Source organism: Capsicum annuum, chromosome 7 (genome assembly GCF_002878395.1).
Source record: "Capsicum annuum cultivar UCD-10X-F1 chromosome 7, UCD10Xv1.1, whole genome shotgun sequence".
In the NCBI taxonomy this organism is placed as follows: Eukaryota; Viridiplantae; Streptophyta; class Magnoliopsida; order Solanales; family Solanaceae; genus Capsicum; species Capsicum annuum.
The window spans coordinates 36714975-36742836 of NC_061117.1; the positions used below are offsets into that span (position 1 = coordinate 36714975).

The window sequence follows — 27862 nt, forward strand, 5'->3', positions numbered from 1 at the left end:
AGACAGAGGTACCAGTTCACCTCTCACTTCTGGAAAGCATTCCAAAAAGGTCTTGGTACCCAAGTCCATCTCAGTACAGCCTTTCATCCTCAGATAGATGGTAAAGTAGAAAATACCATTTAGACTCTTGAAGATATACTAAGGGCGTGTGCAATTGATTTCAAGGGAAGTTGGGATGACCACTTTTCTTTGATTAAGTTTGCATACAATAATAGCTATCATTCTAGTATTAAAATGGCTCCATTTAAAGATCTCTATGGTAGGAGGTATAGATCTCTAATTGGTTGGTTTGAAGTTAGTGAGGCCTTAGTCATAGGTCCTGACTTAGTTTTTGACACCTTAGAGAAAGTTCAGTTGATCAGAGAGAGACTCCGGGCAGCTTAGAGCCAACAGAAGTCTTATGCTAATGTTCGTAGAAAGGATCTCGAGTTCGAGGTCGATGACTAAGTCTATCTCAAGATCTCTCCCATGAAGGAAGTGAAGAGGTTCGGCAAGAAAGGGAAACTCAGTCCCCGCTATGTCGGTCCCTTCAGGATTCTCAGTCGTTTAGGCAAGGTAGCTTATGAGCTCAAATTACCTTCAGATTTAGCCTCAGTTCATCCGGTCTTCCATGTATCCTTGCTCAAGAAGTGCGTAGGTGACCTAGCGATTGTAGTCCTTATTCAGAGCATAGATGTTCAGAGCAGTCTCTCTTATGAAGAGATTCTAGTCAAAATCTTAGACTATCAGACTCATCGATTGAGGAACAAAGAGGTCCTTCTAGTTAAGGTTCTTTGACAAAATTAGTCCGTCGAGGGAGCTACTTAGAAAACAGAAGCAGATATGTATACCAAGTATCCTTACCTCTTCTTCACCGATCCAGATCAAGCTCAAGGTAATAGTTCGCCTTAAGCTTATTCAATTTTATATTCATGTTCCCATTATAAACGTGGTATCTACTACCATTTCATACCCTGTCATGCATTCATGTATCAGTTCAGTTCTAAAATCATGCATCAGCTATGCATTCTCATCTTGAGAAACTCAATTTATCAGAACACTCAAGTCCCGCATTCATGTACCAGTTAGCCATACATCAGATGTGTATGAGTTCAGTATATTTAGCATGTCAGTCATGAAGTCATGTCTTAGTCACCCATGTTCAGTTCATGCTCATTTATTATTTTCCCTCTTTGTCAGTCTAATTCGAGGATGAATATTCTCAAGGGGGAGATATTGTAATACCCGTGCTTATTCCTAGCTAGAAATCATCTTAAGGATGCTAGTACTTGGTTTGAAATACAAATATATTTTTGTACTTATGGTATTTTTGAGATTTCTACTTTCTATCACATGGGAAATTGATTTAGCTTTCTAACGATACCAATTTTATCCAAATCCGACACCAGATGAGGAAGTTATGGATGTTTTATCAGAACTAACCGAAACACCCAAGTACGACATCCAAGTTGATGGACCGCCAAACGAGTGAAGGACCGCCACTTTGAACGTCACATCCAAGGCAGTAGGGCTACGTTTTGGATAAGGATTGACGGACGATTTGACGGACCATCAGATTTTTGACGGATCGTCATCCAGGCCGTCACTCTTATCCAGTGAACCATATTTCTGGTCCACGTATGACGGTCGAAATGATGGACCGTCAGTCGGGTTGTCATATACAACGTTCAGTTTAATTCCAAGCCGTTTTAATAGGGGTATTTTGGTCACTTACCACTCGCCTATATATATATACCCAGATGAGTCTGAATTTAGCCATTTTGCTCATTATTATTTCACAAACAAAAATTAGGATTTTTCTCTAAATTTAATCTCCAAGAACAAGACCCTATCTTCTTAAAAAATCAAAGGATTTCAAATCCTTCAAGTTTAAAAACATCAAGAACCTTAAGTCAGGTATGCTTAGTGTTCATCTATGGGTCCATTTCGTTCATAGAGCTCAAGAACCATGTTTTAAATATTATTTTGTTATTGTCTTGTTGTGATATGAGAATGTATATGTTGATGATTGTTGTTTAAGTTTCAAGATGATATCTAAAGGTAATTTCATGAAGTATATGTGTTTGTTAGTTGAAACCCATCATCCTTATGTTATGTGGCTTAATATGGTGAAATTCATGAACACATTTAAGCTAAAAGAATGCATGCAACGTGTTTGATAATATGCCTAGATGATATCATTCATGTCCCATGATTTAATAGTGCTTAAATGACAAGTCCATGCTCTATGCTTTACGATTTCCCATGAATTCTATGTGAGTGATATGCGTTGTTGTTGTGATATGGATTGACCATGATATTGAAGCTATGCAAGTATATACATGTTGTATGAATTTTCCTTCCATGTATAAGATGTTGAGAACTATGCTTAATGTGAAATCCCCTACTCATGATATGGTAAATTGTGGACTCTACTCTTACGACCAAGTCAGTCATGTATGTCAGTTTCCTTCCATTGAGTCCTGGGGGTACTTGTACCCGAAAGATATAGCTGTGTACCTAGAGCCATGTCATGTTATCACGATAATCTCAGTCAATCCATGATCTATAGAACTTAGTCGGGCATGTGACTCAGGAAACCTCAGAAATCTCATGATTTCAGTTAATTCTCAAATAGTAGCACTAATCCGTCAGTTACTCAGTCCATGTACCATCAGTTAAATCACGTTCAGTCTCTTCAGATGGGAGTAGAAGTTAATATCGAGTGAACCCAAGGATGGGAACTCACCTGCCAGTTTAGGGTGTGATTCTTAATAATCATCCTTGTGTTCCAGAACTACGTAGCCAACGTAAGTTAAGACATCTTAACCTGTCAGATTAGGGTTGATGAGGTCGCTTAATCCGTCAGTTTAGGGTTCCCACCGTTCCTATTTTGAGTACCTGCCTGCTAAGGGTCACTCACAGTTGTCCTTACTGGTGGTACAGTATTGACACCCTTTTAGTCGGGGCAGAGATTGGACCCCAACTTAGCTATGTGCATTATTGAGGCATGCCGGTTAAATAACTACCTCCCACAGTTTCAGTCTCAGTCTCAGTAAAAGAACTCAGATAGTTCTTCAGATTTTAGTATATTAGGACTGTCAGATACAGTCAATTTAATTACAGAATGGAACACATATAGTTCTATTAGATTAAGGACTGTCAGACACAGTCATCTATGTTATCAGAATTTTAGTATTTCTCATGCTAGATATTAGTAGATCATGTATTAGTGTCCAAATCTAGATATCATGTAATCACGATCTTAGTTACTAGATATGCATGTTTGCACTCTTGCATTCATATCAATTAGTCAGTTAGCATCGTTCATGTATGTAAAACCTTTTGCATTTAGCCTACCTCACTCGTATACTCAGTACTCCCAGTTGTACTGACGCATTTGCGCTATAGTACTTTCTTTCACGTTACATCATAGGTTCACAGATACGAGCTCTAGATTAACATTAGTAGTAGCATTCCAGTCGCAGAGTTGCAGTGAGTCCTCATCCATTCGAGGATGATGTTATTTATTTCATTTATTAATTCAGTTCAGTTTTACTAGACAGAGTTAGTTGGAGACATGTTCTTTCAACTCCTTATTCAGACAGTATTTAGAGGCTTTCAAATTTAGCTCAGATTTGATTCAGATTTTAGTTTTTTTGGGTATTCGTTACCCCATATGGATGTTATGATTTGTCAGATATTCTATGCAGTTGAACCTATAGCCTATTGTTTATGTTTTCCGCATTATTACGTCATATATTGCAGTATACAGGTACAAATATTAGTTATGGGTTAGCTTGTGGTCCCTTGGGATCATGGGCATCGTGTAGCGATCCGGTTCAGAAAACTGCGGCGTTACACACATTTGTTTTCATTTATGAAATGTTCTACAACTATTGCCTTAGAGGCAAGACTTAGCTCAAGGACTTTCAAACAACAAATTATGTCCCACGGGCAAGAATTGACTCTACCACGTTATATTTTCATTTATGAGATGTTCTACAACTATTGCCTCAGAGGCAAGACTTAGCTCAAGGACTTTCAAACAACAAATTATGTCCCACGGGCAAGAGTTGACTCTACCACGTTATGTTTTCATTTAGGAGATGTTCTACAATTCTTGCCTTAGAGGTAAGACTTGACTCAAGGACTTTCAAACTACAAATTATGTCCTACAAGCAAGAGTTAACTCTACCGCATTATATTTTCATTTATGAAATGTTCTACAACTATTGCCTTAGAGACAAGATTTGGCTCAAGGACTTTTAAACAACAAATTATGCCCCACGGGCAAGAGTTGACTTTACCATGTTATCTATTCATTTATGAGATGTCCTACAACTATTGCCTTAGAGGCAAGACTTAATTAGCTCAAGGACTTTCAAACAACAAATTATGCCCCACGGGCAAGAGTTGACTCTACCACGTTATGTTTTTATTTATGAGATGTTCTACAACTATTGCCTTAGAGGCAAGACTTAGCTCAAGGACTTTCAAACTACAAATTATGCCCCACGGGCAAGAGTTGACACTACCACGTTATGTTTTCATTTATGAGATATTCTACAACTCTTGCCTTAGAGGCAAGACTTAATTAGCTCAAAGACTTTCAAACTACAAATTATGCCTCACTGGCAAAAGTTGACTCTATCATGTTATGTTTTCATTTATGAGATGTTCTACAACTATTGCCTTAGAGGTAAGACTTAGCTCAAGGACTTTCAAACTACAAATTATGCCCCACGAAAAGAGTTGACACTACCACGTTATGTTTTTCATTTATGAGATGTTCTACAACCTTGCCTTAGAGGTAAAACTTAGCTCAAGACTTTTAAACTATAAATTATGCCCCACGGGCAAGAATTGACACTACCTCGTTATGTCTTTATTTATGGGATATTCTACAATTTTTGCCTTAGAGGCAAGACTTAAGGACTTTTAAATAATAAATTATGCCCCACGGGCAAGAGTTAACACTACCAGATTATGCCTTTATTTATGAGATATGCTACAATTCTCTCTATAGAGACACGACTTATCTCAAGAATTTTCAAAGAACTTCGTAACAACAATTCATGCCCTTAAATTTGCTTTGATAGCAAAAAAATAAGATATCTTTGTGGATTATCCAATTTTTTATTTATTAGCAAAATATAATAGAAGTTGAGAAAAAAGAAAAAAACGATCAAACAAAATAGAGAAATAAAAAAGATTGAGAAAAAAAGGAAAGAAAAAAAATAACGACTAAGAAAAAATCAAAGAATTAAAAAAATTGAGGAAAATAAAAATAAGAGAAAAAATAAAAATAAAGTTTGAGAAAAATGAGGGAAAAAAGAGAATTGAAAAAAGAAAAAGCGATCAAACAAAATAGAGAAATAAAAAAAAGAGTGAGAAAAAAAAGGCAAGAAAAAAATAAAGATTAAGAAAAAAATGAAGAATTAAAATTTGAAAATAATAAAAAATATATTTGAGGTGTAGAGGGTCAAAATTAATTTGAAAATAATAAAAAATATATTTGAGGTGTAGAGGGTCAAAATTGTACTTGTACCATGCTTAAAAAGTAAGAAAGATTATTCTTTAAAGACATTTCTTATTAGGGTGAAATATCTAAAGCCACCCACAATTGGGTGTCCAAAATGATACTAAATTAATTGATATTTTCATTATTCTAATGATTATTTTCAAACTAAAATTTGACCGACAAGTAGTTAGGTCTTCCATCTTTGTTTCATTATTATAAAGGAAAAAAAAAACATAAAACATATGTAATATAAATTTCAACGAAAAAGTGATTTCTTTTACTACCTTCCTATTTTTCAAATTTTAGTTTGGCAACTAACATATTGTAATAATCAAGAAAGAGTTAATTGCAAATCCTAAGACATAAAAAGTGAAAATAATAAAAAATAGAATAATAAATTTAAATGAAAAAAATAAAAACTGAAAAAAAGTAGAATAATAAAAGTAAAGGAAAAATAAAAAAGTGAAAATAATAAAAAATAAAATTTGAGAGATAAATGAGTATGAAAAGATTAAAAATATATTGAGGTGTAGAGGGGCAAAATGGTACTTTTAGCATATTAAAAGTAAGGAAGGCTATTCTTCAAATACATTCTTGTTTGGGGTCAAATATCTAAAGCCACACATATTTGGGTCTATGACATGCAATTTTTTGAAAAAGAAGCATTTGATCAATCAACTGAACCCATTAACTCAACCTACTGATATTTAAGGTACATAAGTTATCATCGTTTCTCCGTCAGATTCCACAGATAAGGACGTAAACACAAAATCAAGAGACAAGAAGAGAAGGGGAAGGGCGGGAGAGGTTGGATTGTTGGGTTCGAAATCGAGAGGGCGTCATGCGGAAGCTATTAGTTGCAAACCATTGTGGTGACAATTAAAAAGACATATAAAACAATACTAAAAAACTTAATATTATTATATTATTTGGCCAATTGACCTATATATAAAACCTAATATTAAAAACATATAAACTAACGAGAGAGAAAATCACCCCTAAACAAAACTCTTTAAAACTACATTGTGGATGCTATTGTGTTATGATATGAGAAAGGGGCCATATCTGTTTATAGAGTTCCAAAACTTTTCCTCTAAGAAAGAAGTTAGCCAAATATGAAAAAGTTTTATATTTTCCTTTTAGGAAAAGTAAAAATATTTATGGTTTTACTTTTATTTTCCTTACAAGAAAAAATACAAATTTAATTTTGGTAAGAAAATCAGGGCAAAAATCCTAACAAATCTCCCATTTTTTACTTGATTTTCTGCAAAATATTCTTGATCCTCCTTCTTCTTGTGCATAATCTTCAATATTCGTTCTTCACAAATTCTTCATATATCACTGCTGTTTGACATTCTTTAAAAATTGAAGCTTTTTAGGTTAAAAATATATAAGCCCTTTCGGGTTAAAAACATTAGAGCTTTTTTTCAAATATGTATCATCTCCACATATAACTTTTGGACATATATCTTCATTATCAGCAAATTAGTTGCAACTTTGATCTCAACATCTCCTCAATTTGAACCATCGAACCATGGGCTCTAATACCACTTTTTGGGTTCGAAATCAAGAGAACGTCATGCGGAAGCTATTAGTTGCAAACCATTGTGGTGACAATTCAGATGACACATAAAACAATACTAAAAACTTAATATTATTATATTATTTGACCAATTGGCCTACATATAAAACCTAATATTAAAAACATAAAAACTAATGAGAGAAAAAATCTTTCCCTAAACAAAAACTCGTTAAAGACTACATTGTGGATGCTATTATGTTATAACATGAGAATACATTGTGGATGATATTATGTTATGGTATCTATTTATAGAGTTCTAAAACCTTTTCTCTGAGAAAAAGGTTAAACAAATATGAAAAAGTTTTATAATTTACTTGTAGGAAAAGTAAAAATATTTATGATTACTTTTATTTTTCTTATAAGAAAAAGTAAAAACTTAATTTTGGTGAGAAAATCATTGCAAAAACTTCAATTCCGCAACACAGCCATCATGAACTACATCGTACTCACTATTGGTAGAGGTCGATAAATGGAGGCTTTCTGTTGATGAGAACCTCGATTGTTCGTCCTGAATCTCTAGTTGGCATCCTTTTGGTTTTAGTGATGATCAATGATGAATTCCAAATCAATCAATTGGAACAACATACCCCGCTGCCAAATGTCCAAGAATGCATAGGAAAGACTGAATTCTGGTCCTACATTATCCGAAGGAGTTGAAAAGAAAAAGTCGATCCAACTCATGATGTTTGCTGGAAATCCTACTTCCTCGATCAGTAACGGGTACCCTGGTTTCCATGACACAGCACCTATAAAAACACATCGGCTTTAATTCAAAATTCATACCAAAATTATCAAAAGGAAAATAAGGAGGAAAAAGAAAACAGAAACCAAGAAATAAGAAAGTTCACATTATGTTTAAGAAATGGAAAAACAGATGTCATACCTTTGCAACGAATGACTTACTTGACAGTGCTTGACATTCTTTCTTGATTTCTAACTGGAAACTGGAATATGAAAACTTTTGCTGCTATTGTCAAATTCAAAGACAGTGCTGTTAGTTTCAGTTCGAAAAGACATCCACGCTATGAGAGAAAGCAAGCATATAACTACGAAAAAACATAAAGGAACAGGAAAAAATGGGTTGATTTCTTTGATTGTCACTCAACTAAAAGCTATTATCTCGGAAAGTCAAGAACAAAGAAAGTAACTTCCTGAGATAGAACTATTATTTGAGTGACCATACGAGAAATCAACTCAAGAAAAAACATGAAAAATACATGTTGTAATGACGAGCACGTGCTTGATTCACAGCCGCTTTAGATTTCCCTACTAATCCTGTATTGAACGTATTGTTTGCACATTAGAGGTGCACCACACACAGATGTCGAAAAAACAGCACATAGGAGTTTGTTTCTACTTACTCTAATAATGAGGTCAATACGGTCACATCCTTCAATATCTTCAACTGTTTCCTTAATTTGCTCTGCTGAAGCCTCAAGACATTCTTTCAGGGACCCAATCAGCTTAATCTGTTTCAGAGTTGGAATATCTGCAAAGCTAAGGGGGATCGCCTCGAGCTTATCACACCCTGTTATAACAAGTGTTTCAAGCAGTGGAAAGGATTCCTCTGAGGCATCCCACTTTGAGATATCTAAGTAGGACAGTTTCAAGAACATAAGTTTATGGAACGTGATCTCTGAATTGAAACCACTCTTCCAACTCTTTTGTTTCTTCCGACTCATCCAACACATCCGACTCAATCTGTAATTTGAGAAACTCCAGATTTGGTAGTCTGCCAATAGCAGAAATCACGCTTTTTGTAATAAACTTTCTTAGTACCAACTTCTTCAAAGTTGTAGGCAGGTGTAACTTGGGTATATATAGGGTCCAGTGAATGGTAAGGCTAAGAATTTGAAGCTGGGAAAGACGCTCCAATAAGACATCCACTGAACTTCTGTAACCTTCATAGCCCCGAAATTTAATTTCAAGTTCTTGAAGATTAGGACACCTACCTAATAAGACTTCCGGACTATCAGCATTGCGAATTCTAAAACTAACCCTCCTTAATATCCTCAAATTTTCCAATTTAGAGGATTCTTCACACATCCAATGCTCATTGTCTTCCAAGTCATACTTTGCTTTTCTAATCTAAACATGCCTCAATCTTTCCATTTTCAAAAAATTCGTTGGTAACACCGTTGACTTGTATAAATCCTCCACCATTGAAGTTTCCAGATAGGGAAGATGTGGTTCTGGATGAAAATCGTATGCATCTGTGTCAACTGCAAGGTACTTTAGGTGAATTAGTGGTTTCAATGCAGCTGACGACAAATATTTCACATTAATGTAACTCAAATCCAAGACCTTAAGAAGTCTCAATTTACTACACTGGCTGAAGGGATTCCAATTATAAAATTCTCCTAGATCGGTCAGTGTCAGTGACCTCAAGTGTTGGTGGAAAGGCTTCCTTTTTGTTGAGCCCCGAGATGAAAACTTAGAAAGATCATTACTGAAAGTGAAGATTACTCGACTTCCCTTCCAACAAAAAGGTGGAAAGTGGCTACGATTGCCCTTCACTGGCAGCATATACTTTTCTTCTCTACTCTTCTCCAAGCAAAAGTGAAGCACTACATCATGAACCTGGCAGTATTTGATCTTACCATTATATTCTCTCTTTGAAACCAATACGACGTTATTTCTAATGAGCTCCATCGAGTAATCTTCAGCAGTCTCTTCCAATCTTCCAGATTCAATGTTCTGCAAGAATCCTTCCGCTAAGTAATGTTCAACTGTCTCTTCCAACCTCGCTGATTCAATGTTCTTCATGAGTCCTTCCACTAAGTAATCTTCAGCAGTCTATTCCAATCCCCCAGATTCAATGTTCTGCACGAATCCTTCCGCAATCCATAAACTTATCAATTTAGAAACCGGAATTCTTGCATCCTCAGGAAACATTCCCACGTAAAGAAGGCACGGTCTTAAATGGTCAGGTAGATAATCATCGTTTAACTGCATAGCTGAAAGCCTATATTCTTCAGACTCGCCAAGATAGGAAAATATAGCATTTTTTACCTCATGCCACCAAGATTCTTCCATTTTCTTCCTTTTGATTATTCCAGCTACCAAGATAATCACTTGAGGCAATCCTTTGCATCTTTTAGCAACTGCTTGACTCACTTTGTATAGTCCAGGCGGGCATCTTTCTTGTTGAAACACCTTTTTCTGCAACAACTGCAGACTCTCATCGGGTGTGAGGAATGGAAGAGAATAAGGATCAGTATGCTTCAAGACATGCTCACCAACTTTCTCAAGTCGGGTGGTTACGATTATTCTACTTCTGTTTTTATCATCTGGGAAAGATAACATTAAATCTTCCCACGCCGTAACATCCCACATATAATCCAAGACAATCAGATATCTCTTGCACATTAAGCTTTTCCTCAACATGTCAGCAAGTTTACCAACCTCATCTACCTTGCCCTTGGAACCTGTAACCTGACTGAAAATCTCTTGTAATAGCTCTATCCGGCTATATGTCTGGGAAATGCTACACCATGCTAGACAATCAAAGTGAAAAACAATCATGCCATTATTATACACCTTCCTAGCAAGAGTTGTTTTCCCTTGTCCGCCCATTCCAACAATTGGGATGATATCCGACTCATTTGTACCTCGAGACAAAAAGTGAATAATTATTTCTGCTTCATTCTATAAACCCACTATGTCCTCGTCGTTCGCAGGATTGCTATTTTGAGTTGGCAGATGCTTAGCTGGCTCTACCACAGGGAAGTTCTTAAGAAGAACGTTTTTAAACCTCATCTCTGTCAATTCCACACGAATATGCTTGATCTCTTTTAAGACTGTTGGAAGTGAGCAAAAAATATGCCAAAGAGTATTATATTGAGCAAGAATAGAGTCAATTGCTACTTCAGCTTCATACACCAAAATTGATAGTATGCCTCTGAAGATCTTTAAGATTTTCATGTTCATGGTGCAACTTTGCAACATCTCTGAAAATCCATGGCAGTGATGATAGCTCCTTCTTTAAAATGGATATAAAAGCCGAAAACTCTTTCTCTAAAATACCAATATTAGGCTTCATAATGAAATCTAAACCTGATTCAGATTTTAACATCTTGTTCAATTTCCTTAAAAGAGAATCCAGAAAGCTCAATCCACCAACACCGAGAAACTGAGATGGAGTGAATTTTAAGGATTTAAAGTACGTCTCCATTTGTGCCTTTAGATCTTTAGTTTTCTCCAATATCTGTATCGAGCAAAGACTTACTTTTCTAGAGATATCTTTGTTTATAGAGCTAGGAAGAAGCTTTTGAATTACATACAGAACATCACCTGTTATAGCTCCAATCTTTACCAAGATCTCATCCAACTTTATACCATTAATAACATGATTTGACACTTCAACAAGAAAAATCAACAAGAACACTATTGCCACATCAATATTTTAAGCAGACTGGAGATAATGTGAAAATCCTTTAGGTAATTTCTTGTCCTTGAAAGTTCTTGATTGAGTAAACTTTGAAGCGTTTAATTCACCAAAGAGAATCTTCTTCATTTCCAATTCCACTAGCACAATCAAGCATAACTAATAAGGAGGTTTATTCAAGATATTATCCTCAGGTGCACATATAAAATCCTCATGCTCATTTAAATAATTTTTATCGTTAACCGAAATAGCAAGACAAAACTGTCCCACATTGTTAGCCATGAACTGAATTCGAGTCTCCAAACATTCCAGCTTCCCATGGTTAACATAACGATTAATCTCTCTGGCATATAATTATCTCAAAAATCTCATTTTCTTTTGAATGATTTTCACTTGCTTTAGAAATCGATTTTCTTTAAGGACTTCTAGGTAATCCATGCACAGCAGTACATCGTTTAGATTCTGGTCAAGGCAATCCATATATTCCAACAGAAAGGAATCATCCAGCTCATAATTGAACCTTGAACTAGTATTACCACCTTCAAGGAATTGCATCACGTGTGATGCTAGCGTTTCCATTTTAAGGTAATTAGTTTTGCACTCATCTAGTATTCCACCAAATATCCGGTAAAGCGTTCTTGCAATCCATTGAGCCTTCCTTCTGATAATGACTTCAGAATAAGGCACAAGAACATGATGGTACTACACATAAGTTCTAAAAAATCTTAGCTGCCTTTCAAGTTTCTCAATTTGATAAATCTTGTCAACATTCAGATGGCATCCATTCTTAATCCTTCTTAGGTGATCTAACATATCGTCAATGACATTTTGAGCCATATTCTACCACGGATAAAGTACAAAATTCCTGCAAGTTCACCAACACTGAAATATTAGTTTCATGAAGAGCAGCATTTTTCTTTGTCTTTCTTATGTATCTACGGTTGGGAGCTATGTTAATGCTTGTGAAAGATTATACAGCATCTGTACCATTTCGATTATAGGAAATTTCACAAAATTCTCAAGATTTGTCTTGTAGTGCATAACTCACTTGTATTGACAGGCAACGGAATGCAGACAACACAAAGAACAAGAAAAGTACAAAAATATGAACAGAATAACTACGGTTTTATGTTATTTCAAATTTGTTGCGTCAACTTTTTAACTGTATTACCAGAACCTCGAGCAAAAACTAATTATAATGTTTGGTATATAAAAAAGGGCAGAGCGGTGCACTAAGTTCCCGCTACGCATGGGGCTCAGAGAAAGTCCAAACCACAAAGGTCTATTTTGGCAACAACTTTACCTGTTAGGCCAAGGCTCAACAACAACATACCCAGTGTAGTAGTGAGGTCTGAGGAGGGTAGAGTGTATGCGACCATACCACTACCTTAGAGGTGAGGTAGAGAGGTTGTTTCCGATAGATCCTCAGCTAAAGAAAGAAACAATCTAGAAAAAGACGTAATGAAAGTACAAGAGACAATATATGGAAACAATAGCTAGTATCAGAATAGTCCTACAACAAGATACCACTACCGGCGAAATACATGAAACAATAAATAGTAGCAGAAATCGAATAAAAAGAAGCTACAAGGTTAGTACTACGACAACTAGTAAGGGCCACAAGACAATGCACTGATACCTACTAACCTTCTACCCTAAACACGTCATCCAAACCGTCCTATCTAAGGTCATGTCCTCGGTAAGGTGCAACTGCGCCATGTCTTGTCTAATCACCTCTCTCCAATACTTTTTCGGTTTACCCAGGGGCGACTCAAGCATATTTATTGCCTAAGGTGAAAATCAAATGGAGGCCTTAAAATTTTAAGAAAAAATAACTTTTTTTAATGAACTCTATTTTTAAAATTATATAATCGATTTTTTCTAATTATTCCTTTTTAAGTAATAATATAATCAATGCATTTAATCTTTCTTGAGACATAGTACACTAAATATATGAACTTATTTTAATAATTCTTTTCTTTTATATAAAAAAATATTTTTTCTATAAATAATATTCAATTCTATTTATATTATTATAAAAAATGAGGCCTCTCAAATTTGGGGCCTTAGGCGGCCACCTATTTTTTTACAAGGTAGAGCCACCCTGGGTTTACCTCTACCTCGCTTGAATCCATCCATCGCCAACCTCTCATATCTCTGCACTGGGGCATCCGTGTCTCTTCTTATCACATGCTCAAATCATCTCAACTTCGCTTTCCGCATCTTGTTTTCTACCGAAGCCACTCTCATCTTTACTCGGATATCCTTATTTTCATTCCTATCTCTCCTAGTATGCCTACACATTCATCACAACATCCTCATCTCTGCTACTTTCATATTTTGATCGTGTTCCATTAACTGGCCAACACTTCGCCTCATAAAACATATTTGGTCCAACCACCACTCTGTAGAACTGTTCTTTAAGTCTAGGGGGCACCTTCTAATCACACAAGACTCAAGATGCAAGCCTCAAATTCTTTCACCCTGTACCAGTATGGTGGGTGATATCCGCATCAATCTCTATGTTACGCTGAATAATAAACCCATGATACTTAAAACTATATTTATTTGGATAGCTTGTGTATTAAGATTCACTTTCACATCATCCTCATGCGGCACATCACTACACTTACTGATAAGAATAGGGTTATGTTAATAAACAAGAAAATAATGCGGAAGTGAAAATACTAAGATTAAAGGCAAGAAATTAAAGATAGGCAAAATTGGAGAATAAAATCCCCAATTTCGAGGTTAAGTGCTAAGAACCCTAATTGATCTTAGTATTCAAAATTAGCGGATTAAGATTAATTATGATACTAATAGAGTCAATTCAAGAACTTAGATCAAAAGTGATCTAGACCCCAATTTCAAAGAAACTAAAGACAACAATTAGTATAAGACTAATCACCTTCTTTAATTAACTTTAATAGAAACCAAAGATATCAAATTAAGAATTAATCTTACCTCCTAAAGAATCATTCTTATAAGGTTGCAAGATAAATCTCAAGTAGCCACACACAAAGGTGTAAATAAGAGAAACTCTCAATTAATAATAATATTGTCTCTTTGAAAATAACAAAATCCATCCCTATATATAGAAAAAAAATCTATCCTAAATAGCATGGGATTGGGATCTACCTTTATCAAATCTAACAAGGACGAGGAAAAAGTTATCCCAAATAGCAGGGGATTCGAATTCTACTTTCATGGAAATAAATAAATCTAGGAAACTTTAAACTAAGAAACTTAACTTTAAACTAGGAAAGCAAAAGTTTCTGATTTTAATCAAACCCTATGAGCCCAATCTTCTGCATTTAGACTTGAAATTGAATCATGAAATATGTTTATCACTTAGCCCATACTTCTTCATAATTCTTGGACTCATTCTTGGGCTCTTCTTCCATCATAATCATCTTCTTGATTTACATTGAAGCCCGTCAATCTTAATGTAAGTGGGCTAGCCTGGATGCTATCATTCCCCTCTTCTTGAAAATAATTCATCCCAATCTTTTGCATTTAGACTTAAAATTGAATCATGGAATATGTGTATCACTTAGCCTATTCTTCTCCATAATTCTTGGACTCATTCTTGGGCTCTTCTTCCATCATAAGCATCTTCTTGATTCACATTGAAGCCCGTCAATCTTAATGCAAGTGGGCCATCCTGGATGCTATCATTCCCCTCTTCTTGAAAATAATTCGTCCTCAAATTTAAATCTTGCATAATCAAGACGACATACAATAGTAAACAACATCCATTACTTGAAAACAAAAATGGTAGGAACAAAACAAGATAGTGACCATGCATCCACTTAACCCAATTAATACTTGCATGTATAAATACACCTTTATAAAGCATGTGGACATCATCATCCCAATAGAAAATTATCTTCCTTGTATGAGCATAACAATATTCATGTTTAGATGACGTAGGGAATGATATGTGTCTCTCCAATTTAGCTCTATCAATAAAGTACTCCACTGGGCTTGTCAAAGACGTCATAAGCTCCATAAAATATGTATCAAGTTTAACACTTTTATGATATAGCCAAGTATCATCAATTGCACTTAAAGACTTTTCCACATAACATTTATTCACATAAGCATAGGATATTTCAAGAAGGTTAGAAGAATCTTTCAATCTCAAAATACAATCTCCATTGAATTCTAAGTAGCTGCTCAAATTCACCAATAAGGAATCATGAATAGGTTCAACAATGGGCATTTGATCACTTGTATCATAATAGTCAAGGATTTTCTCATCACTAGTAGCAAATTTTTTTTTCCTTACAATCACAAGACTTGAGGAGTCATGCCTTAATTTGGTCTTATGTAGCAAAGGAATAATATTACCTTATTTTTTCTTGCTCATTAGTGTTAGATCTACATCTGTCTTGTTGGACTTCTTGTCATAAGTCTCATCTTGGACAAGTCCAAAATAATTCTCTTTACCTATATTCTTCTTATGAATAAATACTTGCTCAATGGGACATGTAGTTTCAACCACCTTAGTATTAAGTTCATCTACTAAAGAATTTTCAATGCAAACTTTTCCATGAGTACCCATAAGAGAATCAAAGCAACCAAAAGAAGAAGTAGGAAGGTTAGTGCTAGAATAAGAAATAACCTCACTCAAACTCCCTTAGTTATCTTTCTCTACCTCATTATTATCCCTCTCTTTATTACTCTCATGATCATCTCTTCTTTGTTTTCTCTTGACCTCATTTGACATCCCATTCTCTTCACACAACGCAACCTTTCTTCTTTCCTCTCTTGGAATATCAACATGCTCTCCCTTACTCCTATCATTCTTTTCTCTCTTAAAATTTTTTATTGCTTCTGTCACACATTTGTGATCTTCATAAACTTGGGATAGAGTTAAAGATACAAGTTTATATTTTCTTTCGTTTAGCTCAAGAGAAACTCTATTCTTCCCCCTATCATAAATTGCATTCCTATCAAATTGCCAGGAACGTCCAAGCTTGATATGACAATCTTGTATTGGAATTACATCACAAAGAACATTATCAGAGTACTTTCCAATGGAGAAAGAAACCATGCATTTCTTAGTCACCTTAAGTTCACCAAAATCATTGTGTTTGATGCATGTAAGTTTCAACTTCTCCACCAAGTATGAACTTATCACGTTAGCATCACTTTTAAAATCAATTTTCATAGAGCAAATATTATTCTTTATCCCATACCTTGTATGAAAAACACTTCTCCTTAAATCAGTTTTATTTACTTGATTAGGTGGGTTTTGGGTGACCTCTAATGCATCAAGTCGAGCAAAAATCCTTCTAAGTGCCTCGACTATGTCATTGTTTTGAGTCCCAACATCATCATCCTTTATGGTTTGATACATCTCCAAAAGTTAAAGAAAACAAAAACTCTCAAATTGGCCTTTTTTTTTATCTCACCCCTCTTGCCTTTTCCCACTCAATTTACAATCTTTGGCTGATTCTTTTAGGATTTATATATTAAACCTACTAGTAACAATACCTTTAGAAGTAAGATGTAGAGATAAAAAAAATTACCAACTACCAGACGGATTGGGTTTGGTGAGACAAGAAAAGACCAATTAAAATTTTTTTTTATTCCTCTTCTTGTTTTTTCCTCCTTGATGTTGGAAAACAAGAACACAATAAATTTGGAATTTCTTGATCTAAAGCAACCTCTTTTTTTTTACTAGGAAAATCCCAAGAATTATCAAGAACAGAACCTTGATACCGCTTTGATACCACTTGATAAGAATCGGGTTACGTTAATAAACAAGAAAATAATGCGGAAGCGAAAATACTAATAGGCAAAATTGGAGAATAAAATCCCCAATTTCAAGGTTAAGTGCTAAGAACCCTAATTGATCTTAGTATTCAAAATTAGCGGATTAAGACTAATTATGATACTAATAGAGTCAATTCAAGAACTTAGATCAAAAGTGATCTAGACCCCTATTTAAAAGAAACTACAGACGACAATTAGTATAAGACTAATCACCTTCTTTAATTAACTTTAATAGAAACCAAAGATATCAAATTAAGAATTAATCTTACCTCCTAAAGAATCGTTCTTATAGGGTTGCAAGATAAATCCCAAGTAGCCACACACAAAGGTGTAAATAAGAGAAACTCTCAATTAATAATAATATTGTCTCTTTGAAAATAACAAAATCCATCCTTATATATAGGAAAAAAAACCTATCCCAAATAGCATGGGATTGAGATCTACCTTTATCAAATCTAGCAAGGACTAGGAAAAAGCTATCCCAAATAGCAGGGAATTTAAATTCTACTTTTATGGAAATAAATAAATCTAGGAAACTTTAAACTAGGAAACTTTTAAACTTTTAAACTAGAAAAGCAAAAGTTTCTGATTTTAATCAAAACCCCATGGGCCTAATCTTCTGCATTTAGACTTGAAATTGAATCATGAAATATGTGTATCACTTAGCCCATGCTTCTCCATAATTCTTGGACTCATTCTTGGGCTCTTCTTTCATCATAAGCATCTTCTTGATTCACATTGAAGCCCATAAATCTTAATGCAAGTGGGCCAGCCTGGATGCTACCACTTACACTCCAAGTACTCTGTCTTGGTCTTGTTCAACCTAAACCTTCTTAGATTCTAGGGTTTGTCTCCAAATGTCTAGCCTAACATTAACTTTGCTCCTAGTATCATTAATAAAATTATGTCATCAACGAGTAACATTCACCATGACACCTCTACTTGGATATGTTGCATCAGTTCATCCATAGTCAGTGCAAAAAGAAATAAGCTAATAGTTGAACCCTGATGCAACCCCATCATGATTGAAAAGTGTTTAGAGTTTCCTTCCATCCTCACCCTGGCCTCAGATTAATCGTCCCTGTCCTAAATCATCCTAGTGTAAACCCGGGTATGCCTCTAGACTCCAATCATCTCCAAAGAACCCCTCGAGGGTCTCTGTCATAAGTGTTGATTATTGCCTCATTACTGCAGTAAAAGTAGGAGCAATTGTTGGACATTATCCAACTTTTTTTAGCCATGTTCTCAACTTAGTTTAGTGGCTGATATTTAGATGTTAGTGGTGTAGTTGTTTTGGATATTGCTGATCATGAAATCATGTACAAAGTGGTGGATTAATTATAGGCTTTAGTTATTGCATTTATTTAGTATTTAAGCACTACTTCAGATTAATGAAAAATCAACCTTTGTGCAGTAAATTATTTATTCTCTTCTTTCTTTCTTTCTTTGTTTTCACTTCAAAAATCAACCTTTGTGCAGTAAATTATTTCACTTCAACTTTTGTACAGTAAATAATTTACTGCACATTAATAAGCTGTAACGCCTCGAAAAATGGGTCTCGGAGCGTCACACGGTGCTTGAGGCTACGAGTATCCCCAAGCTAACCCTTTGAGCCATTTTCATTCAGTTCAATACAAATCAACAGGATTTCCATAAATAACTCTCAAATATCAACAGAGTAATCATCATCCAAGAATAAAAGAATTTCAGAAAGATAACAAAATACGACTTATTAGTCAACTCCCAACATCTATACTAGTCTGACAAGCCTCTAAAAAAATTAATAAAACCAGCGAGCCATTGAGACATGCCCCGATTGACTCATACTCAGTTATCAAATGTAAACGATTCCGTGAAACCAACATCAGATATCACATCCTCGAAACATGAGGACTCACCACATTAGAGGATGTAGAACAGCGTGCCCGAAGAATCACTGTCTAACCTGGAACTGAGCACCTGAACCTATATTTCGAGAAAATGCAGACCACATCCGAAGATGTGGGTCAGTACCATAGAAAGGAACCGAGTATATGCAGTTGTATAAACATCATCATCATAAATATTTATAAGAAATATGCAGGATGTATAAAAGACTCACATAGCCCGAAGAAAATCATCATAATCATGAGAGGATGAAATAAGTACAATAACACATGTGACTCATCATATAATTTGTCAATCACTTTCCGTTCATCAAGAATATCAATTCTCATAATGTAAATATCATTTAAATCTTTTGAAAGAATAACTTTCACAATTCCACTTTCAAATCACTTCACCATTCACCATAGACACAAGGAAACACACACACACTGGGAGATCCTATAACCGACATAAACTATGTGAGCTACATGGAGTCCAACGTACAACCCACGTTGGGGAAAGTCATCCTATCCTTGACATTGGAGTAGGACTATCGATATCAAATCCACACAAACTAGTGATCACTATATAAATCAGCCTCAGGCTCACTCCTACGGGGGCACGTAGTTCTAGGGAAGTAAGGTCGCTTTATACCTCCCACTTGATGCTAAAGATTTCTCCCGAACTTAGCTCAGATTATTTCAAAGACAATCCACAACAAAATAATTTTAGTAATATATAATTATACATCGGGAGCCATCATGCTTTCCATCTATCAAAATCAACCACGTTGTGGATTTCTTTCACACTCGAGTTCAAAATAACTCCATTAAGACCAAAAGGTTAAATCATTCAAAATATCTCAAATATTCAACATCAAAGTGCTTGTAACACACACTTTCTAAAAAAAACACAATTTCTAATGGGGATTCATGACCCAAATATTAAAATCATGATAAATATCGTTCAAGATTCATGCTTTATATCTCCACACATGTAAATTCATCTTTCAAAATCATAAACATCAAGATTTAATAATAATCATCATAAGATATGGGTTCATGCTTCAAATTCATAAAAATCAAATAAAAATTATGCCTTTGTAAAGAAAATTACTTTTAGGCACAAGAAAGAAAGGGAGTTCTTGTTGAAAAACCCACATACCTTGAATAATGAACTTTAGATCGATACGCATTTTTGAGATGTTAATCGTGCCTTTGAATGATGGTTCTTGGAGTTATTGAACTAGGAACTTGAAATCTTGAACAAATTTGCAGAATTAATGGTGAACTTTGGAGGTTCTTGAAGTTGGATGTAGGAGCTTAGGGTTTTCTTTTTGAGGGAATTTGATGAAATATAACATATAATTCTTCTAATAGGCTTTAATATAGGGTTTGGATGGATTTTGGGTGAGGGGGAATGACCAAAACGTCCCTAAAAATCAAATAATTCTTGAATCAGTCCTTTGGTGGACTGTTTTGATAGTTTGAAGTAGATCAACCATAACGTTTTACTCCGATTTCCAAATTGGATGAAACCAATTTCCTTAGAAAGAAGACTCTCATATATTTCTGTTGATATATAGTATCTCACCCAGATCATTGTGTACGAAGAGTTATGATCGTTTGAAGTTGATCCAAAAATTCATTTTTGATAGGATGAAGTAGATCGACCATAACTTTTTGCTCCGTTAGAGAAATTGGATGAAACCAATTTCATTAGAAAGAGGACTCGTAGAGCTTTCCGTTTATATATAGTAGATCACCTAGAACATTATGTACAAGGATTTATGATCGTTTAAAGTTGGAGCAAAAATACGCCTGGCCTTAGTACTTTTTCCTACATGTTTTATGTTCACTACTATTCACGGTTCGATCGGAATGTTCATAGCTTGTCGCTCAGGTGTCCGTTTTGGATGATCCACATATCGTTGGAAAGTTTATTTGATACTCTACACAGTGGTAGATCATAATCTAAGACATTCCACACGAAAAATTTATAATTCATTCTAGAAGATAGAACCCAACACGCTTGCGCACAAAATTTCAACGAAAAATTTTCCGGGGTATTAAATAAGATTTCTCCAAATCAATAAAAATCATGTGCTAGCTTTGACAAAACTCGCTCGTAAAAATTTCACAAACACCTTATTTTGATCGGCCCATTTATGTAATACCCATTTTTGCATGAATACCTATTACCTAATATTAAATAACTTTCAGGCGAAATAATATTCTTTTCTTTTCACTTTCGCATTAGACACATATTACTAATAATTTAGTTATTTTTAACATGTTTTCAATCATGTATGACTAAGCATATACAAATATGAAAAAATTTGAAATGGTGTTAAATGGGTTTGTTAAATTTGTTGTTATACTAACAAGATGATTGAATTTTGTTCTTTATGATATATGAAACTTATTTTTCAAATTTGAGTTTATTTAGAGTAGAATTTGATGTTTAAATTTGAAAAATAAAATTAGTTTTTAGAAAAAAAAAACTTTCAGACTAAACATGCCTAAAGTTCAACCTATTTTTACTCATTGTTCAGTTATGTATGCATGAATGTTTGAACCCTAACCTTTCCAAGTCATAGTAAATATCAGGCGAAAACATTTTATGTTTAATGTTTGACGTTTCACACACAAACACATATACACACACATATATATACATACACACTTTCTGAAGAAAATTGAAGGAAAGGTGACTTTTAAGTCTTGAATGAAGGATTGGTGACATTGACCAACTTAAAGGGTCAAACATAATTAAGAAACTTTATTAGGTTAATTGTGGACTTGATTAATATTTTTCAAACTTTTTAATCTTTTCAAAAATATAAATCAACCCACACCCACAAAACTTCCCTCTCTCTGTAAATCAATCTCTCTTCTCTCTTTCTCTCAATAGTTTCTCTCTCTAACTTCTCCCAACCAACAACTTTTCAAATTTCTCCCTTCAATCTTGTGCAATTTCAACCTCTGGCGACAAATAGTTTTGAGTTCTTACCCGTTCCTTTTTGACTTTCAACCGTCAGTCGACGTGACAATATTTTCCGACGACAACAACTTTGAGTTCTTCATCGTTTCTTTTCGATTTTCACAGGTAAAAAATTAGGATTTTTTAGTTATGAAGAAAACGAGGAACTTGATTTGTTGGTGTTTGTTATTTTTTTATGTTTATTATTTTTTAGTTGAATTTCTCATCTGGATATATCTGCTACTGCTGTTTTTTCAAGAATAGATAAAACATGTAACATGAATCCAACAGATGAGTAATTTGTTGCAACATATATGACTAATCTATTGCGCAGATTAGTAATCTGTTGCAACATATATGACTAATCTGTTGTAACATATATGACTAATCTATTGCGCAGATTAGTAATCTATTGCAATATATATGACTAATCTATTGCAACAGATGATTAATCTATTGTAACATAATTGCCTAATCTGTTGCAACAGATGAGTCAAATATTTCAATAATATGTGGGTAATCTGTTGTAACAGATGCATCATATGTTGCAACAGATTACCCATTTGTTGGATTTGTATTATGGTGTTGTAACATGAATCCAACATATGGGTCATCTATTGCAACAAATTAGTCATATGTTGTAATGGATTACTCACTTGTTGCAACAGATGACTCATATATTGGATTCATATTGCAGGTTCTATCCATTGTAGCAGTAGCAAATACACCAAATAACAAATTCAACAAAAATCATAATTTTACTTACAAAATCACCTATGAAGTAATGTCCAAGTGATATACGAACAAAAATTGATCTAAACAAATTCCAAAAATTTCAACTGGGGCATAACGAGTAAGTAAAACACATGAAAAATTTTATGAAGCAGGTAAAGAAGACAAAGATAATATATCATACATCAAATGCAAAAGGATCAAGGGGATAAATGTTTGAGTTCTCCTAAAAACATTTAAGTTCTCTAGTATTTTAATTGCTTTCTAATAGTTGACCCATCTGTTGCAACAAATTTTCTATCTTTTTGATAATTTCCATTAGATGAATCATCTGATTCAACATGTTATTCATCTGTTGATTCAAATTAAGAAATTATTAGTAATAACTAAATTGATTTGGCTAAAATTAAAGACGTCTCTAAGACAATGGGACAAACATTTGAGTTCTCCTAAAAATATTTGGGTTTCCTAGTATTTTAATTGTTTTCCAATAGATGACCTATTTATTGCAACAAGTTAGTCATCTGTTGCAACAGATGTTCATAATAGGTTAGTCATTTGTTGATTCAAATTAAGCAATTATTAATAATAACTACAACAACAACAGTCCCAGTGTATTCCCACAAAGTGAGGTCTGGGGAGGGTAAAATGTACGCAGTCCATACCGTTACCTCCGAGGAAGTAGAGAGGCTATTTTTGATAGACCCCCGACTTAAGATATAGAATAATATACCAAGGTCGTAATAAAATATAAAAATGGATGGTTAGCATAACAAAATAAAAGGTAAGAAATACTAACACTAGATATTCGAGAAAAGAAAATAAGAGAACAACGAACAATACGTAATGAGAAATAAGGAAAACGGATACCGATGTAGTAGTCACACACATTCACAGACCTAAGAAACCAATCACACCCAAACTCTCCTAACACTTAGCCACAACCCACCCACTCACACTAGCCTTCTACCCTAATCCGCGACCTCCACACCTTTCTGTCTAGGGTCATGTCCTTAGTAAGCTGAAATTACTCCATGTCTTGCCTAATTACCTCCCTCTAGTATTTCTTTAGCCTACATCTACTCCTCCTGAATCCATCCAAAGCTAGCCTCTCGCACCTTCAAACTGGGGCATCCGTGCCCCTTCTCATCATATGCCCAAACCATCTCAACATTTCTTCTCGCATCTTATCCTCCACCGAAGCCACGTCCACCTTTTCCGGGATAGTCTCATTCCTAACTTTATCCCCTCTAGTAAGGCCACACATCCAGCAAAACATTCTCATTTCTGCCACCTTCAATCTTTGAATATGTGATTTCTTGATTAGCCAACACTCCGCTCTATACAACATGGTCGGACGGACTGCCACTCTGTAGAATTTGCCTTTAAGCTTAAGGGGTATCATTTTATCACACAACACTCGCAAGTCAAGCCTCCATTTCATCCATCCTGCTCCAATACATTTAGAGACAACCTCATCAATCTCGCCATTCCCCTGAATCATAGACCCAAGATTAATTTAATTAAAGTTGAAGACAAGTCTTTAATACAAGACCTTAGACAAAGGGACAATTGTTTGAGTTCTTTTAAAAACATTTGAGCTTTAATATTTTAAATTGCTTTTCAATATATATATATCTTGTCTATTTAATAATTTCCAACAGATGATTCTATGTTGCAATAATTTAGTCATCTGTTGCAATAGATGTCTATATTTGTTTGATAATTTTCAATAGAAGAGTTAGTTATTACAACAGGTTAGTCATCTGTTGCAACAGATGTCTATCTATTTGATCATTTTCAATAGATGACTTTAACTGTTTGGTCTTTTCCAACAGATTACTCATCTATTGCAACATATTAGTTATCTATTGATTCAAATTAAGCCATTATTAGTAATAACTAAATTGATTTAACTAAAATAAAATATGAATTAATAAGTTCAATTAATCTCATGGTAATTACAAGATTAGCTATGTATGTTCGTCCTGAGTAGAGTGATCAATTGACCAATTTTATTTGAAATGGTTCAAACTAAGCCATCATTAGAAATAACTATATTGATTTAACTAAAATTAAAGATGAATGAGTGATACTAGAATTACAAGGACAACACGAAACACACTTCAAAATCAGTCCACAAGATCAAAGATTCGAGGAACCTTTTGAAGACCACACTCGGATTCAACAAACAAACAACAAGAACACAATGTATTGATGTGTTTATCACCTAAAAATAGCTAACAACAAACTATGTTAACAACAACAAGATGAACAACAACAACAATGGAACAAGAACAACAAGTCACAGACTTAAATTATAAGAACACAAACAAACGATTACAACATAAACAAAATGGATAGATAGTTAGACCTTGGTTGGTATAATCTTAAGAATCCAAAAATATGGTAATCTTGGACCCTTAACAGTACACACAATGGTTAACCTAACTCCTAAGTTGACACAAAAGGAACTTTACCTCCTCTAAACACCAACGTCTCAAGCTAACATTACAACACAAATGATATCCACATTTGTTGCACTTATTTTGATGTGGTAGCTATTCCAAGCCCTACAACTAAAGGTGTTTCATGTTTCAAGTCTTACATCAATGAACAACTAATGAGAAAAAGACTTAAAATATTCTATTTATATTCTATTACAAGACAAGGCAAAATAACAACAATGCCCTTAAAGGGTGGGGTGGCCATGGAGTGCATTTGGACCCAATGAAGTGACCAAAATACCCTTAATGAAGATGACCAACTCATGACCCATTAAGTGTTGTCCAAAACCATGAGTCCTCAAGTCTTCGATGCTCCAAGCAATATTCCATACACGGCCTTGCTTGTGCTCAAAACGGGTCTTTCTTGCATATTATTGTGACCTCAGGGTGACAAAGTCTTGAGCCTTTAAATGATGACCTCCAATCATGTCTTCAAAAATTAAGGTGGCCATTTGACTTGTATCATCCTTTCCTTCTTGAAAAGGATTCGACCTCAAATCTAAACCTTGTAAGAACAAAGAGAAGACAAACAAGCACCATATCCTCATGACATGAGGGTTAGAGTTAGTATAATAAACAACATCAACATGCCAAGGAGGTACACACTTGAGATAAAACCACACGTTCTTTGTTGTAGTCACGAGAGACTTAGAAAAAAATTACAAAGAAGTTGGCGAAAGGAATCACCATCAAGGGGTGGTGTCCTAATTGAAAGTAAAGTTCACCTAACACATATAACAATATCACTCAAACAAGTGGACCGACCAACAACTATCCATCCTTCACACCTTAAGAAGTTATCGGGATCGAATGGGAGACGTAACCAAGGGCTTAGGTCTCGGCCACTCTCACTTTCTCCTAGGGTGTCATCCTCAAAATTAAGCAAGCCCTCTTTATCACCATTGAAAATATCATGAACTAAAAGAGGGTTGAGAAATGTGCTCCATAAGCCAACTTCAAATAAAGGGTTCCCATGCATGCACTTACTACTAGTTTTAAAATTTTCACTAGGAATATGCCTAACATAAGAAACACATAAATATGAAATAGATGGTATTTCTAAGAACATATCACCTTCTCTTTCACAAGAGTTGTCCTCACATACGTACAAACCATCACGGAAAGCCAAAGGACCACAATCAAAATCATCTCCATAAAGACAATCACAACTTGGGTTTTCTAAATATTCAAGAAAATCAATATCATCTACGCCCGATCGATCATTTTGCTCACCCTCACTAGTTGGTGACTGTAATACCCCAAGAAATTTTTTGTTAAAATTTTATGTGTAAACGTGTTGGCTTCTATCTTATAGAATGAATTAAATTTTTCGTACGGAATGTCTTAGATTATGACCCACCATTGTGTAGAGTATCGAATAAGCTTTCCAACGATATGTGTATCATCTAAAACAGACACCCGAGCGACGATTTATGAACATTCCGATCGAACTATGAATAGTAGTGAACAGTAAAACGTGCAGGAAAAAGTACCGAGGCCTGGCGTATTTTTTCTCCAACTTTGAACGATCATAACTCCTTGTACATAATGATCTGGGTAATCTACTATATATCAACGGAAATATCTGCAAGTCCTCTTTCTAATGAAATTGGTTTCATCCAATTTGTCTATCGGAGCAAAACGTTATGGTCGATCTACTTCAGCCTATCAAAAGCAAATTTTTGGGTCAACTTCAAATGATCATAACTCCTCGTACACAATGATATGGGTAAGATACTATATATCAATGGAAATATATGAGGGTCCTCTTTCTAATGAAATTGGTTTCATCCAATTTGGATATCGGAGTAAAACGTTATGGTTGATCTACTTCAAATTATCAAAACAGTCCACCAAAGGACAGATTCGAAAATTATTTAATTTTTAGGGGCGTTTTGGTCATTTCCCCTCACCCAAAATCCGTCCAAACCCTATATTAAAGCCTATTAGAAGCATTATATGTTATATTTCATCAAATTCCCTCAAAAAGAAAACCCTAAGCTCCTACATCCAACTTCAAGAACCTCCAAAGTTCACCATTAATTCTGCAAATTTATTCAAGATTCCAAGTTCCTAGTTCAAGAACTCCAAAAACCATCATTCAAAGGCACGATTAACATCTCAAAAATGAGTATCTATCTAAAGTTCATCATTTAAGGTATGTGGGATTTTTCAACAAGAACTTTCTTTCGTTCTTGTGCCCATAAGTAATTTTCTTTACAAAGGCATGATTTTTATTTGATTTTTATAAATTTGAAGCATGAACCCATATCTTATGCTGATTATTATGAAATCTTGATGTTTATGATTTTTAAAGATAAATTTACATATGTGGAGATATAAAGCATGAATATTGAACGATATTTATCATGATTTTCATATTTAGGTCGTGAATCCCCATTGGAAATTGTGTATTTTTTAGAAAGTGTGTGTTATAAGCACGTTGATATTGAATATTTGAGATATTTTGAATGATTTGACCTTTTGGTCTTAATGGAGTTTTTTTAAACTCGAGTGTG

At 34.6% G+C, this 27862-nt stretch overlaps 1 pseudogene; it reads right to left on the reverse strand.

Annotated features, from left to right (window-relative positions):
* Positions 1 to 8205: 8205 nt before the first annotated feature.
* LOC107877082 lies at positions 8206 to 14198 on the reverse strand (annotated as a pseudogene).
* Positions 14199 to 27862: the final 13664 nt, after the last annotated feature.